Raw genomic sequence first — 6,000 nt, 5'->3', positions numbered from 1 at the left:
CAACTGAGACACAGCATAAACCTCCATGTGTTTAAAAACGCCATACCCTCCACCCCAGGACATACACAGTCACATACACACGCGGGATGGAACTTACCCACTCATGACTAAACCATTTGTGATGAGATGGTGAGGGTAGGGGAAAAGGACTGGGAAGCGTTTTTATTTATTTTTTATTTTTTACAATAGGCATATTTACTAAACAGGACATTTTGCTCTGTATTTTGTTTTAGTGTGTGTGGGGGGGGATCATAATTGTATTTTGACTTTATATGGTATGGGTGGCTCAGTTCACAACAGAAGCACCTGCAGCAAATTAATTTGTTGTAGCACATTAATTATCTCATAGCTTCTATTTAGGCTGCAGCTGTTGCTCTTATGTTAATAATATTTTTTTTATCACCACTGTATACAACAGGTTATGGCAATAATAGAAATATCTCTTTCTTTTTGGGCTATTCCCCCCTGTCGTTTCCATTTTTTTCTATGTCAGAAGGGAAGACTGAAAGAAATTCAGGCAAATTAAGCCCCAAAGCGCACTGTAATTTTCTATTTCTGAACTGATTTGTGAGAGAATGGGTAACCGAAATTAGCAAAGAATCACCCCACACAAAGATGGCGCGTGCAGAATTTGTGAAAGCGAAAAAGAAGACGAAGGACAAGCAAAAGAGGGACGGAATACTGCAGTGCTGGGGTGGTGAGTGTTTGGATGGGGGCGGGGACAATGCTGCAGTTTTCATGAAATAATAAGGTGGGGGAAAAAAGGCATACAAAGAGTAGGTTTTTCATTGTTTGTAAAATATAAACACAGATGAATTCTGTCTTTGGTTTGTTCATGCTTTTCACTCTGCACAGCAGGGATGTTCTTAAGAAGTTGCCCTCTGCGAAATTTCACTAAATGGGAACCGTGGACCCTGCATGATGGGATTATAATCACACCAGCCACTCCTTTTACATAATTTTTGTTTAAAATCCAGTAAGACTCCCTGTTTTTAATATATATAAAGCAATAGACATGTATATGTCGATAAACTGAGAGTTTGCGTCCCCCTATAGCCTAGTGCAAGCTAAAACAAAAAACTGGTAATATTACATCTAAAAATCTCAATGGATTCAAAAACAATATGAAAATTTTTAGCTGACAAGAACATGTCTGCTGCCTGCAGTCCCTGCAATAGCTCACCATGTTGCCTACTAACCGAAAGATCAAAAATTATCGATTTCATGGCGCTGCGTGCTCTGGAAAGAAAAGCTACTTTAAAATTTGCATTGTTTAAGAAATGAGTTAAAAGAAAAGAATCATTTTTTTTTTCTGAACACTTTGGAATGTGAAAATGGCTTGTTTTAATCTTATCCATGATTTACTATAATTCTATTATTTTTAGCAGCTGGAGTCCAGAAATGATTTTTTTCGATGAATTTAGGATTTTGCCGCAGTATACATCTGCAGTCCCAGAATCCTCCGGTAAGTTAATCCTTCTTGCGATGGGAAACGCCTTTAACCTTCTTGTGAATGAAATATCTGCAACCATTTTGAAATTTTTAATAGAGAGGTTGCGTGTATCTTCGAGCGCATGTGGGTGTTGGGGGGGTATGTGTATCCAAAGCATGATTTCTTAGCAATGCAGCGGTATTTGTCTTAGTTCTTACAAACATTGAGAAACATATGTCTCCATGTTCTTTGAATATCATGGATGATGCCTCCATTGCTTCTCCTTCACACTTTCTATGGTAGCCATTAAAACGTACTTCCTTAGTATGGCAAACCAATGAAGGCCTTGAGAACACAAAACTCCAAGCATGAAGGGCGTTCCTGGCATAACTAAGGGACCAGGCCACGGCCACCACCATGGCCATCGGCTCTGTCTTTCACTACCCCTCCCTTGCTCTGCAGTGCACATTAGCTGCAAGCTTTTCCACAGTGGCTTTCCGCTGAATTTGCCCAGTGGGTTCCTAGATTACTTCTGTGAGCGAGAAAAGCCAACCATGTAGTCTGACAAGAGGTATTTACAACTACTTAGCCTGTTCAGCTGGAAAGAAATCAAAAGATAACACTGAACTCTGAGATGATGTATTGCAAATCAAAAGTCCCAATCCATAAATAGCCCACTTGATGAACTGCTAAATGAAAAGCTGATCCTTATTTTTGTCCAGTATTTTCACATTGCCATGAAGAAATATTTTTAAAAGATCTTCTTAGAGTCAGGTTTGTTTTTAAATGCATAGGAGATTGCTTAGTGTTACCTTTCTGCTAGGAGGGGATTCTTCCCAAGGGGATTCAGTCTAAAGGGGACCACACCCTAGCTTCGCAGCTTGTTTTCTACCATTTCTCCTTATTTTCAAGTAGGATTGACTAACAGTTACAATTTTACATTAAATTAAGTGACCTAATCAAAAGGAGCCAGTCAACGGTTTTCTGTCTTAGGTGCTCAATAAATGTTTAATTAATAGATTTGATAGACTTAAGGGAACAGACTTTCTTTTTCTTTAATGCTAACTTGATTAATATTTTTATCCGAAATGCAAAAACAAACTGGGCATTTATTTATTTTTTCCCCAAAGGTAATTCAAAAGCATATGTTTTGATGAAAGGATGCTTTACGCTCAGGTTATGTAGCCAACAATTGATGTGCCAGTGGTCTGATACCTTGACAAATAAAATCTTCTCTTTTAAAATCAGCTGGAGACACTATTGGTTTCTAGGAACACAGCCTAAAATTTAGGACCATTTGTCTGACACCATTTCACAAAATTAATTTTTGTCACACCCATTTTACACCAAAGGTGGAAAAAGATAAGTGTTTTTTATGAAATATGTTGCTGAAGGTCAATTTTTTAAGTTTCACAAAATCACTCATTAGGTATCTTGATGCTGTATTTCTCTTTAGTTTAATGATAATATGTGTCTTAATTTCACATAAATTATCCATCTCATATTTTTGGTGAGACAACTGGAACAATTTGTTTTATGAAAGAAACAAAAATTCTGAGCAATTTGTTAAATTCAACTGACTTGTTTTAATTCCGGTTCACCCAGTAATTCTAGTATGCTTGAATTTAATGGGAAAAACAATATGCTGCATTGTTGCAAATTTTACATTTCCTTTAATACCATCAATAGGGATTTAAAAATTTTTATTCTAAATTTAGATTAAAATTTCAAATTATAGAAAAATGCTTTATTTGGGCAACTGAAAAAAGAAATATAAATATAGAGGTGCTTTTAGCCTTTAGACCTTCTAAAGATGCAGATACTTCCTAACCAGTTTTAATAGTGTGCTTTATTCAGCAAAATTAACTAAACACAGAAAAAAATTGTTAAAAATATTCCTCTCATAGGGGTAAACCAGCCATTTGATTTTAAATGCATGACTTTCATTGAATTTCGAGTGTATTCTTTAACTCTGCTTTTGATAATTAAAATTGGAGGTCAGTACCTGGAAATGCCATTTACACTTTTTGAGTTCCTACTAGAAACATTGCTTTGATAAAATACCCTTTTCTGTTCAATCTGTTTATGACCAAGTTAACCATGATCAGCAGCAGCATTAAAATTTACAGAATTACTAGCAAAGATACAAATGAAAAAGTCTTTCTAAACAATGGGTTCCACTGAGCATCATGTTAGTGTGTGGACTTTTATCACTGCAGTGGTTCACATGTGCTATGGTGATAGACAGCAGTTGACATTATCACTATATATAGTAAAATACTCTAAGACAGAAAAATAAGAATTATATAAAAAAATACGTTGGCCATAAAGCATCAGCTATGCCAAAAAGTACAAACACTACCTCTACGAAGAAATGAGTAAGTAGGTTTCCTGCCTGTATTTATGTATAAAGACCTATTGTTTGCACGCATTAATTATAGTCCTGGGATAAAAGCACTGAGATAACTTTCACTGTTGCTTCTTGTACTCTCCCTGTTGTTTTGGAAGAAAAACAAGAATAATAGACTAGAAAATGAATTGATCATAATTGTTCCGGTTTTGACAAATGCCAATCTTGCTGAATTACAATGGAGACATTTCCAAGGGAAATTAAGAACCAACTTCAGCTTTATTAAAATGAATTAGAAAATGGTTTTGAAGAATAGAAAATTAGTTTCAAAAAATTAGAGGTTGCCGAATCTATAGCTGCTTCTATAAACATCATACTCGGATTTCTCAAGTAATACCGTAGGAATGAGATCCTCCCCGCCCCTAAGAAAAATCCTCACAAATACATCTATCGATACCTAGTGACACAGTGGAACCAGATAAAAATAGAATCTATACGAATTAACCTAATTGACATTGCTCTGGAGTAAATCCATTTCCATTAGTTATTTATTCACAGTAGGTACTCAAAAGACTTGTTGAATTGTAGGCTTGGTGCCCAGTCCACCGAGAGTTCACCGCCTTCGGGAGTGGGAATGGAAGGCAACTCTGCCGGCGGTTCCCATCCGGATTCTGGTGGAGTGGCGGCTGAGGTGGGGGATCCACCACCCGGACCGTCAGGGGGAGAGGCTTTGGGCGCGGCGGGACTGGGCTGCGAGCCAGGTCCTGCAGGGAGCTTGTGGCCCGACGGCAATGTCTGCGAGACCCTAACTTGCACCCCGCTGGGAGCCCCCCACCCAAACGTGGGGCGGCGGCGTCCAGCAGCGCTTAAAGTCGGGCGGGCCCCGACCACAGCGCGCGCGCCACCGCCCGACCCCGAACTTCCGCCCTTCGGGAACCTGTCCCACCCGGCCAGGGGCCGCGATCTAGGTGCCGCCTCTTGCGGACCGCGGAAAGCGCGCGGCGACTCCGCGTTTGCTCTCTCGGTCTGCGGACGCGCGGAAGGGGGCGTGCAGCTCGGGACAGCAGAAGACTCCTGAGCCACCCTCCTCCAGCGCGGCCCGCAGGGACCTGGCTTCTCAGCTTCCAACCTCTGGGCCCTCACGGAACCCCCCTCCAGGCTAGCAGAGCCGAGCGGCCGTCACCCTCCACCCGGGGAGTGTCCAAGGGACGCGCAAACTCCCCGCCTCCGGCCCCATCCGGCGACGGACGTCGGCGGGCCGCGGGGCACGGGGACTACTTTCGCGCCCGCCCGCGCCCCGCCCCTTGTCCTCGCGCGGCGGAACGCTCCGCGCTGCGCCGGGCGGCAGGATACAGCGGATCCTGCGCGACTTATAAGAGGTCCTTGTGAGGCGCCATTTTAAGCCTCTCGGTCTGTGGCAGCCGCGCTAGCCCGTCCGCGGGAGCCGTGAGCGAGGGGAGGCGGAGACGGAGGACGGTCCAAGGAGCAGCTCCAGTCCCCGCCGAGCCGCCACCGCAGGCCGAGGACGTTCGGACTCCCGCGGCGGGAGGAGCCTGTTCCCCTGAGGTGCTTGGGCGCTCCTTTCCTTATCCTTCCTGGGCTGCTCCGGTTCCCTCTTCGGAGCCAAACTTCGTCGCGGGCGCGCGGTCCCGACGGCGGGCGGGGAGCCGGGCCCGGAGCACCTCGGAGGCCCAGGCTGGGAAGCGGGGGCAAGGGCTGAGGAGCGGGGCGGGCCCGCCCGGGGCGCGGAGGGCGGTGGCCGGGCCGGGCTCTGGCCGCGCTGCCCCGGGGGCGCCGCTGTTGGGGAGGGGGTGTCCTGGGGGCGTCCGGGAGCCCGGATGGCCGGCGGGTGGGGGTGGGGTTGGGGGCCGCCACTGGCGTCCGGGCTCCGGTCGCGGCCGAGTTTGGGGGAGGGACCCTGCGCCTCGGGATGCGCCGGCCGGGTGGGGGGCGGGGTGGGGCCGGGGGCTCCGCCTTCCAGCCCGCGGCGAGTTGGGGTTCCTTGCGGTGGCGGGGACACCACCCTAGGTCCCGTCCGCTTTAGTGGATGGGTCCGGGAGACATAGCAGGTTTCCTTTTTCGTTCTTAAGGAAAATAAGAGAATTGGTAATATTTTCTTAATGCTCTGGCTATGTGAGTTTGAATCCAAGCAACTTTAAACCTTAGACTAACCAAACTCTTAGTGCAGTCGGCACGATGCGTCAGTAGGGTGTGCACA

At 45.1% G+C, this 6,000-nt stretch overlaps 1 protein-coding gene across 4 annotated transcripts in view; it reads left to right on the top strand.

The window, feature by feature from the left end:
• Positions 1-5,150: 5,150 nt before the first annotated feature.
• Positions 5,151-6,000, top strand: part of CTNNB1 (catenin beta 1) — a 35,224-nt gene continuing 34,374 nt past the window's right edge. For all 4 annotated transcript variants that reach the window (XM_081284374.1, XM_081284373.1, XM_081284372.1 and 1 more), the window contains exon 1: positions 5,151-5,348. The gene's annotated coding sequence lies outside the window, so the exon portion shown is untranslated. The remainder of the gene's footprint in view (positions 5,349-6,000) is intronic.

The sequence above is a fragment of the Spermophilus citellus genome (genome assembly GCF_964194105.1).
Source record: "Spermophilus citellus genome assembly, chromosome: 3".
Classification (NCBI taxonomy): Eukaryota; Metazoa; Chordata; class Mammalia; order Rodentia; family Sciuridae; genus Spermophilus; species Spermophilus citellus.
Note: the sequence above shows the minus strand (reverse complement) of the source record. Positions and strands in the feature narration are given on the sequence as shown.